This window comes from Mus caroli, unplaced genomic scaffold (genome assembly GCF_978045245.1).
Source record: "Mus caroli unplaced genomic scaffold, Mus_caroli_1 scaffold_3, whole genome shotgun sequence".
NCBI classification, from domain to species: domain Eukaryota; kingdom Metazoa; phylum Chordata; class Mammalia; order Rodentia; family Muridae; genus Mus; species Mus caroli.
The window spans coordinates 126,785,803-126,797,024 of record NW_028227258.1 but is presented as its reverse complement, the minus strand read 5'-3'; the positions used below and the strand labels follow the sequence as shown (position 1 = coordinate 126,797,024).

Here is an 11,222-nt window from a genome sequence, read left to right as displayed (position 1 = left end):
GTTGCCAGATAACATCTAAGGGCTGTCGACAAGCTTCCCCCCTCTTACTGGGACCACCGTGCCAATGTGCCAAACAATGTGTTTTAAACTTGCCTTCACTGCTTATGAACTTCTTTGTTCTATAAAACTATAAGACTTTACAAAACTCTTTCTATGTTGGCACGCAGAATTTGGGGAAACCTAGATCTTTATTCCCAGGCCATAGCCATTCAAATTTGGCTCTAGACCAAACTTTTTCATTTCCCTTAAGGTGAAAGTTGCATTTTTGTTCTGTTTGGTTTTGTTTTTTGTTTGTTTGACTTATGTCTTATAATACAGTTATTGGAAAAGGACAATTATACACCTAGTACAACATGATAGGAAGCCAGCATGCTAACAGGGTAATTGAAAGCACTGAGTACTAACTGAGCCACTTCCCCAAAGGGCCACCCAAATCGCAGCTTCCAAGCTGGAATCTAGAAAACTTGTTGCTGCTTTTAAATCTTGTCCCTCCAGTGAGCCTACGTATATCATTGTTTCTTGACAGGACGAGCCTCCATCCATGCACCTCACCCCAATATGTCCAGATCTGCAAGCTGGAGGTGGAAATAAAATCTTCAAAGACCTAAGCAATTTTATTGGACCCAGAGTAATGTTTAACCAAGCATATAATAAAACATGGAGGGATCGGCAAAATACAGCCACCCAAAAAGAGGGCAGGGAAAGTGGATCGAACGCGTAGAAAAAAATTACTTTAGCTCTTTATCTGGGGACCCGACTGCTGACTCACAATGAAGTGAGTTACCAGGCAAGTCATGGAATCTTCTCCTCTAGGGTTCTTTAAAATAGTGAAGTTTTTCTTAGTCTGAATGGCTTAGTCTGAAGTCTTCAGTGAGGTAGGATGGAATCAGGGAGCTACAGAGAGATAGCTCTGGCCCTTGCCACCTTGGTTCCTATCCTAGGCAGCCTCTGTACTGATGTCATCACCTTGAGGATGGGGAGGTGGGAGTGGGGGATGGTCTTTGCCACTCCTCAACTGTCCTGTCTCCCACTTCTCACCTACCTTAGTAATGCACTAATCCACAGTGCCACAGAAATGGTTGAAATATTTAGACATAATGGAGGAATTGTAATAGGGTCCAGTGGGAAACCCAGGTGTTTAGATCAGCTTAATAATAATAACCTCTGCCCCTGCTAGGGGCCTTTCTATTCAAAATCAACTCTGCTTTTATTCTGAACCATAAAGGCTACCTCAGACAGGAAATTATGCACCTGATTGGTCTTTACAAGTGCTGTTGGGTTTAAACTGAGGGCTGTAGGGGTCATTAGTGGGCAGCTTGTGATTAACCTTTGCTAGCCCCACGTTAACAGCTCCCATTATTGTCCCTCTGTGTCCTGAGGAAGCTGTTTACTGACAGTATTAAAAATACATCCCTACAAATTCTTTAGGGCCCTGTGTTAAAGAAGAAGAAACAAAACAAAACAAAACCACTCCCCGACATCTTATGGCCAGCTGACGAGGGAAATGGGAACCCTCTAAATTGCTATAAAGGCTTATCATGAAATACAGCGTTTAGCTAAATGGTGGTACCTGACACAGCTCTTTTCCTTCCATACTTACATGATGTGGTGACACCATCCAAGCCTTAAAATCTCTAGGTGTATTTAAGGTTTGACTGCTGTTATTTCTGAAATTAAGTTGCATGAACGTTTGAGGAGGAAAGAAAGAAAGAAAGGGATTAGTAACACAAGAGCGGACCTTGAAGGAAATGAGTCTTTGGGAGTATAAAGTGGTCTGGAGTTGTAGGAAAGATCACTGTGAAGTTAACAAATGATTGTAGTGCTCACACCACCTTAGAATGGTATGGTACTTTGGCAGACATTTTCTAGAATGTGTTGCACAAGAAAGATTATACTGACATTTTCTTCCACTGGAGTGTGCCTAAAACCTAAAGGATGCCATTCTTTCATGACCCCTCCCACTGCCCCTTTGACCTTCCGGCAAGAATTGAATGGCCTTCCCATGACCCCTCCCCCCTAGATAAGATACCACCCCCCCCCAACATTCTCCTTTTACTTTTTAAATGCCAGTGGAGAATTTAGCTACCTCTTTAAGAACTGTCTAGAGCACCCCCACCACCACCCTCCTCCTAGTCAGAGGCCACACTGAGGGGAAGGGGGAGGGGAGGCAAAAGATGATCCTGGTAGTGCTTTGTCCCTTCCTGTTACAGACACCGAAACATATGTGAGTGACAAAGAAAACCGGTAGAATTCCACGCAAAACATTTGTGCCCAGAAGATTCAAAGAAAGAGATGGCACACAAAAAGAGAGGTGGCTGCGGGCCCATGGGGAGACTGGATCCTTTTTTCCTTCTTTTATTCTGATAATGTTTAGATTGTGCCACTACCACAGGCAAGTGTTGCTTCTCTCAGAGAGGAGTATCAACCAGTTAATAACCGTCTTAACCGGAGAAGCAGTACACATTGTTCCTGCTGTCCCCTCGAACTGCCTCTCTGCTATTACAATGACCGCTGCATCACCAATATTACTGCAAACAAGCAAGGCCGACATCCACCTTAAACATGCTGCTGCAACTTAAAACACTTCAACTTCATGGTGGAAGGTGGAGGGGAATTGTCGCCTGGATAAGACTTTGTATTTCATGTCAAATTTTCTCTGGAAGCACATTTTGAAAGTGGAATTGTAACCCGCCCACCCCCCCCAAAAGCAGGGATTTGATTTGAAAATGCCAAAATAACTTTAATTACAGGTTTGCTGGGGGTGTGACATTCAAATATCAGTCAGTGGAAAACTTCCCATTGTTAATGTGACACTCAGAAAATCTGAAATCCGTGTTACACGATTACTACTGATTTGTACATTCCTGGTCTTTGGTGCACCTGCCTCCTAGATGAGAGCCAAAGCTCTAGAGCAAGTTTTACACTTGCACATTTCTGTTAAAAAAATCAAAATTAACTATACATTGTTATATCCTTGGAAAGAAAAACCTCGGTTTTCCTTATTGCACTTTCAGAACTGGGCTGAGTTACACATAATCTTGAAAGAAAAATCTTAATGTGAATGCCATAGAATATGAAGGGTTTTTTTTCCCCCTTATAAAATTCAAAAGAATCAAGTGACATTGGGAGACTAATCTGTAGTGGCCACTAACACCACGCCACTATTCCTTACCACAGACTTATTGTATTGTAGACAGTAATTGATTTTCTCTGCTCTCTCTCCCAAGCACATTAAAATAAATAATAAAAGAAACTGTGGAAACTGGGCCACCAAAAAGCCATGCTTTTTACCCTGAGCAGAGAGCTCTTGTTGGTCTCCAGAGGAATTTTTACATGTCCCTTGGTGACTGACTTTACAGGCACCATGGTGTCTCTGTTGAACATCTTTCATCCTCGACAGCCATCCCTTGAATTCAGCTTAACCTCGCTCACAGAGGAGGACTTACAGCCATCTTCATCGGAGAAGGTTGATGGCAGGAACCAGTAATAACAGTGTTTGACTCACCAAACCCAATCTTGGGATGCAGGGTCAGCCTTGGACCACACAACGGGTTGCCCAGCCCCGCCCTCTGTCCAGCCATCACTCAGCAGAATCACCTTTAGTCTGCACTGCCGAGTGGTTCCAGCTAGCCACTTTTACCTACCTAGCAGAGGGTGTATACGCAAAAATATACAAGTCTTGGAAAAAAAATATATTCTAGGACTCATCTTAAGCCTGACATGACAAAATTTCCCCTTCACAAAAACCCCCATGTACTCATTCATTCATTCGTTCATTTGTACTATGAATATTCTAGATAGATTCTAAATAAAGGTTAAACTTTAGCTACAAAATGATTGAAGGCCAATGAATATTCCTAATTTAGGAGGAAAATGAAAAGAGCTGGTAACTCGTATTTACAAAGCAGTCCACCTTCTAGTTGCCTGATACCTTGCATCATTAAAAGCCTCACAATACTGTGCTCTTCTGTCGGTGCCTGCATAACTCACTCTCAGACAAGTGACCAGCGTGCTGAATAAGGCAGCTCACTTACTTCTCAGCCCACAAAGGTCCTACTAAGTCTTCTTGTAGCTCAGTTACATCATGAGACAGACTCTTGCGGGGATATTTTTGGCACCTGCTCTGCTGTAAGGAAGCTATACTACAGCCTATAGATAAAGTCTTCTGGGGATATGTTGAACGAACAAACAAACAAAACCAACAACAACAACAACAACAACAAAACCAATATGTCAGTTTCAGAGAAAGTTGAAACATTGAGCTTTGAGAGAGTTTAGGGCAGGGGTCATTCTAAATAGTGGGAAACTCCAATAATGTGCCTGTGAACTGCAGTTGTAACTCAGTCTTCCGTCAACATCAACTCTGTGTATTACCAGTTCAGCAGGACCTCTGGTGTTCAGCCAAGTAACCGCCACTGAGTGAATTATTGCTGGGACCAGCTTCAGCTTGCAGGGTCTAAAGGACTACTGTAAGTTTCTCAGCCGTAAACCACATGTGCCCTTGGGTCTACAGTTTACCCCTGTGACTTTCCCCTCATCTTGGTTGCTAAAGAGAGTCCCATTGTATGCTTCAGCACCAAAAGTTTCACTCGGGGATGCAAGGGAGTCAAAATCACACAGTTGTTGGGGCAGGACAAAATGCAAGAGGCTGTGTTGTTGGGCTTTTGTTGTTGTTGTTATTTTTAACTATGTGAAAACTGCTGCCTGCATCTGGGGTTACAATTCAAAAGAGATACATTTAAAATATATAACTCTGTCTCCCACGTATGATAATGAAACAAGAAAGGAACAGGGAACTTTGTGACAATATTTTGAATTTGTGATTGTAGGCAAAATTTCCCTAATTTTGCATCACTTGAGCTGAACCCAAAATGGATTTAGAACAGGCAGTACTTGACCAAGGGAGAATAACTGTTGTTTCATGTCTGGTTTCTTCTCTTTAAATTTAAAGGGATGGTTAAGAGCATAACAAAGGGAGAAGACAACAAATGACATATACATACTTGTGTGAGAAGGAAAAGAATGCCACCCACATGCATAGAGTACCACACACAGTCACATCAGGAGCTGTCACATGCCATATAGGGGAACCATTGAATGTTGATGACATGTTTTTAACCCCACACAAATGGTTCCTGCTACAGTGCACACAGCTTGTTTGGCCAGCATTTCCTTCCCTTATGCCATCAAGAGCCCTAGTCAGAGTACATCTGGAGGGTGTTCTTTATAAGAACATTTTCAGTAGCACTGCTTAAACACAGCGGCTCACATCTCCCCATCACCCACTAGCCTTTGACAATCAGGAAAGCACTCTCATAAAAAGCAAGAACATCAAGCTTCTTATAGGAGAAGTCAACCCCTGGTAGCAGGCAGGGGGCACTAAGAGAAGAGGGCCCCAATTTGCTATGGATTCTCCACAAGGACATACTAACCTCCTCTACCACAAGCATGGCCGGCAGAACCAGAGGTTCTGGACATCTTAGTCTTTCTAGAACAACTCTTATTCAACTGGCTGTAGTTGAGACCTTGAGAAGCATCATCTGGATCCTTTGCATTTTGTTAATCCCGCAAGGTGGATCATGCTAGTTGATTCTTATACTTACTTTAAAATAACGATACCAACAATTCAACCCATTCTCAGCACAAATATAAAACTGCTTTGTAACGTTCTGAGTTCCAAACTCCATCCTCTCCTTCCAATCCATTCCAAGCATTGATACAGGAGTTCAACACTTACTAATGAAGTACCTAACATCTGCCAGGCACTGTTCTCAGGACTGGGAATGCAGCTATAGATAAAGCAGACAGAAGTTCCTAGGTACCAGACTGGAGAGGAGAGATGGCTCAGCAGTTAAGAGCCCTTACTGCTCTTTCAGAGGACCCAGGTTCAGTTTCCAGCACCCACATAATGGCACAAAACCATCTATAACTTCATTTCCAGGGAATCCAATAACCTCTCCTAACCTCCTCTGACACCAGGCATGTATGTGGTACATATCTACATACATGCAAGCAAAATATTCACACACATAAAGTAAAGATAAACAAATCTTTAAAATAATTTCCTAGCTACTTCATCTTTTAGACTTTTATACCAATTGACTTCCCTCCTTCAATCCTTGCCTGGCTGACTATACTTTCACTGCTGGTGGTCAACTGTCACTCTTGTTTGTGGCAGCAGGCATACGTCTCCAAAACTCATCCCGTCAATCAGTCAACAATTAGTGATGAACATCATCCCGGTGCCAGGGTTCAGGCTTTGAGCTGAGGGTAGCAAGATGAGAGATGGTTGGCTCTTGGCTTCAGGGATTGTATGTTTCTGTAATGTCTTTCATGTGTGCAAGTTACCAACTGATAGTTTTAAGACTGGATTTTCATTTCTGAAACCCCTGATAGCTGAGAGTTAGCTCTTCTTCCTTTTTCCCAGGCTAACTTTTGCTCCTGATGCACTTAAGCATGACTCGAGGGATAAGTGCCATTCCTTGAAAATATGCTACTGCCCAACTTGAAAAGAGTAAGCTAGTCTTGGACGTGCATCTGAGTGTTCTCACTCCATTTTCCATACTCACGACTCTTGCTATGTTTTCAATTAGCCCCAGTAACTGAAATTAATATTCCATTACATGGTTTTTGATCGTGCTTTAATTTAACCAACAATAATGATCGGGGCATAAAATAGGCAAGCCCTTTGTCTGGAGTTTGATGAATAGAACCATATGCCTGACCTCAACCCTTAGGGGAATGGACCTTCAGAAAGAATTTTCATGGCCCCTCCACTTTTTTGTGATATTCTCCTGTTGCTTTTTTGGGTCTATGCGGCTTTGTTTACTCACTAAATGTGGGAGGCAAGGCTGGAGTAAGGGGTTTGCATTACTCCTAAAACTATGGCACTTGAGAATGTTGCCCCATTTGTCATCTATTATGTCTTCCTTCTGGTAAGTATTTATTCCAGAAGACTTTGGTCAAAGTAGACACAGAAATTAACCAATTTTCTTTCCTTTGGGGAGGATAATTGTGGGGTATATGTGTCTACGCGCCTCTGTGTGTGAATTAACAGATACATAAATATACATTAAGTGCTGATACCTCACTGTCCCACATAGAGTGGAAGGCTGGCAGTGTATAATCCAGATGCACGGTGGGAGGTTTGCGGGGCTCCGTCTCCGGAGTGCCTCACTCCTCCCCAGGTGAACATACAGCGGCTTTGATCAAGCCAGGCGTTCCTGCCTTTCCTTCTTAACAGTGTGTGACTGGGGTGGTTACTTATTAACTTCTCTGAACCCCTCTCCTCGGCTAGACAATGGCAACAAGGGGATTAATAGAGAGCACACGTGGGGGACACAGGAAAGTGTAACTGGCACATGTGATCAATGATTGGCAGGCGTAGTGAAACCACCGGTGTCTTCTCAGCTCCCTTCTCTTCCTCTCTCTTTGCACCACACCTGCCATTTTGTTTTAGAGCTCATCTTTTTGCTTTCTCTCCTGCTCTTCCCTCCAGTGGGTCAGCTCTGACTATTTACGTAGTGGATTTAAATGACGCACGTTAAAATTTGAACTATTAAGTATCTGCTCACAGGAGAGAGTTTACAGATGCACCCCTGTCACACTAAGAACTTTTGTCTTGCTGTCCTAGATGGATGAGAAATTGCCCAGGGAGTTCCAAATCTGGCACAGACATATATATGAACAAGAAACACAAAAGAAAGGACACAATGATTACCAAAAGGTAAAGCAGGAGACAGGGTAAACAGATGGACTGGCACTTTACGGCCAGCCTTGTGGGAGCTGTGCCACCTTTTATTTGGTAACCTATCCCAGAGTTATCATGAAGCAAGACTTTGGTTCTGCATGTAAAGTTCTTTTAAAGGGTCTTCATGGCTCTGGAAGTTTCTAGAATATGAGCCTATTCCTGCTGTTGAAAGACCCCTAACCTGGCCTTGAAAGGCTTAGGTTCTCAGGCCAACTCTGACATCTATTAGTTGTGCCTCTTGAGCAAGGCTCCTTTGCACATCTCAATTTTCCTCTTCTGTAAAATGGGTATGTTTTTCATAGTACAGCTATAGACAATAAAACCCATTCTGACTAGTTAAAAAGGGCATTTTTACCTACATATGAATAACTTCAAGTCATTAGAAGGGCTAGATGGATAAGTCCCAGGCTGTGCTGTAAGACGCGGTTTGGAGCCTCAGAACGATTTATCGCAAGCATCTTTCTTGCTAACAGATACACACTTAATGCCAGATTTATTTATTTATTATTGTTGTTGTTTGTTTGTTTATATGGGGCCCACACATGCGGTGGCATTCATATAGAGGTTGGAGAACAACATATAGTGCTTAGTTCTCTCCTTCTACCATGTGTATCCTGGGATCAGGTCATCAGGCTTGGAAGCTATGTGTATCCAGCGTCCATCCCCCTAATCCTTATGTAAATTTTCTGACTCATAATGCCTGAATTCATCACAATCTAAATCTCCTGTGAGAACAGGCGATAAGACTGATAGTGCACCTAGAAGCTCACCAGACGGGCATGGGAGAAGTGTTTCTGAGTTGTATAATCTCTGAGCTTGAGAAGTCACACTGGTGAGGGTGGGAGCCAGTGGAGCGAGTGCATCATGCCGTTTCCCACAGGAGCAGGGATGTATCCCTTGCTGGGTTGCAGCAGGATGAGCATTGGAAGGTGCTCCTACATCAGCAGCAGAGGCTTAGCCTGACATCCTTGCCAAGGGGAGCACAACCATGTTAAACTCTTATGAGTGTTTACCGCTCCAGAGATCGTGAATGCAAAACAGAGGCACGAAAGAGAGGCCCATGTGCTTGCTCATCTACTCCAACTTACAGTCAATAGACCAGGCAAACAAAGAGAATTGAGGACATAGATTTACAGCACTAACAACAAGCCTGATAAAAACCATATAAACACCGCATTCAATGACTTCTCAGATTAATAAAGACGTACAAAAAATTAAACAGCCATCTAGCCAGCCTAGTAAACCTCACAGACACTCCTCAGAAAGAATGAAATCAGCTGCCACTTCCCTGGAAATTTTCAAACACATTTCAAATAATTAATGGCAAAAGAGAGACATCATAATCAAAATTAAATTATTGCACGACATTTTAAATGGGTTATGTATGAAAATCAATGTGTCACGATGACGAAGAAATTTATAGCTTTAAATTCTGACAGCAAAAAGAAAGGCTCAAGATTAATGGAATAATCATATATATTAACTCATGGATGAATTAAACCCCAAATGGGTTCATTTAAAAGGCTGGTGACATTGAGATTATCCTCATCGTGATAGCCAAGAAAACAGAGGGAATAAACAGCTTTAAAAGCAAAGCAATGATCTGAAGCCGTAGCTCACTGGGTAGAGCATTGCCCAGGGCCCCATCCTCAGGGTTGGAAAAGTCCTGAGCACGGCAGCCTCATATCTGTAAGCTGAGCGCTTGAGGAAAGGAAGTAAGGGGAGGAAGTGTTTAACATCGTCTCGGCCATAAAGATCAGCCTGGAGCCCAGGAGGTCCATTCTGAGACAGATGAGTCATATGCTAGCAAATATTTTTTTTCAAAGAAAAATCAAGATGCCATAATGATAGCTTAGATTCTATACTAAAAAGAATAATTGTTATAAATCATTTACTACTGGGCCATTTAAAGACAAAAAGAGAATAATGGAATTTTTAAAAGAAAGAATAAATTCTATATGCATCTACCAAGCTCCTCGGTACTGAAGTGTGAGTTGCACGAATGCTGCCAGATAAGCACACTAACTGTGTTCATCTAGCACTCAAGAACTTTACATGCCTTTGACTAATGCAAATCTGTTGTCCTGCTAAATCCTCCCAGATCATTGTGTAAGCATCATAGTTCCAGTTTGTTCTTATTTGCTTAGCCTTTTAAAAACCTGCTTTCAAACACTATAATAGCCAGGAGAGAATGACAAAAATACACCTATAATATTTGAGAAACTCCTTGAAGACAAATAAGAAGTTTTATAAATCTTTAGCTGACAAGACATGCATAGATATAGGACCCACGAAGCAAAGGTCCTCCAATCATACAGCTACGGAAGACCCACATTTAGAAAGAAGATAGAATGGATCTTCAGCCTCATCCTCCAGTAGTATAAAGCATGCTGTCTCTTTTATTCGCTGCCCGTGCTGCACAGTGATCCTAGGGGAACTTCTGTTTGGTTCTGGGACTGATAGCTGCCACTGTTGCAAGTACTTTCAATGAAGGACCGAGAAGTCAACAAATCAAGAGGATTTTCTTTTATCATTTTCAAAATCTAGCAGATGCAAAGGATGCTGCCGGGGACTTTAATGGAAAGACCTTAGCTGATAAGCCATCAAGGTGGAGCAAACTGCCATACCATTGATTTAAAGTAATAGATATGGACCACCTCCAAGAAGCAAGGGCCTTTCTTGGGGGGGGGGTTCTTTGAGGAAGAAGAGAGGAAGTGGACAAATTAGAGGTGACCCCACCTACCCACCCACCACCTGTCATGTGGCAGACACATGAATGATAGTGGCTATTCCATCAATTTTACTGAGTTCTTAAAGGGGACTTCTTTATGCAAAAAGAGTGCCACCATCATGAAGTGGGGAATCCCCCTCTTAAAAGATCAAGACCTGTAGGAGCAGCAGGAGTGGAATAAGGGGGAAACCCCTGTGTCATGTGAGAGAGATTGCTAAGAAGGCCCATGAAGGAACCCTTGCTGCCTGATGGAGATATTTATTTGTTCTGGAGAGATGAGGGGTAGTCTATTAAACACAGCTAGTCAAGCAGAGATTATCTAAACTGTCGTGATACCAAAAAGTATGCTCCAACCCCAAGAGATTATACTTCATACCAATTCACATGATGACTATCCATCAAGAGGCTATGGTGATAGATTTGAAGATGGATGGATTCTGACTATTTAGATAATCCAAGTGGAAGTTCCTAAAGGGATTCATATGAGAGTCATGATAACTCACACATTGCAACCCTTACATGAGGGGCTACCTCAACCTAATGGAGGAAGCTCTCTTATGGTCATGCAGCTATGGGTTAGATGAAAGCTCCCATTCTTGGAGGATTTCTGCAGCTAAAATCTGTAGAAAATCAAAGAGGGACTGCTTCTGCCTTCAGGGAGCTTGGGAGAGTAAGGACTGCGTAAAAGTGGGTAGGCAAGGTACTGTGGAAGAATGCTTGCCTTCCTCATGCATGCAGAGG

General features: G+C 42.5%; 1 pseudogene; it reads left to right on the top strand.

Annotated features, from left to right (window-relative positions):
* Window positions 1-6,884: 6,884 nt before the first annotated feature.
* LOC110291111 (RNA binding motif protein, X-linked-like-1) lies at window positions 6,885-11,004 on the top strand (annotated as a pseudogene).
* The last annotated feature ends 218 nt before the right edge of the window (window positions 11,005-11,222 follow it).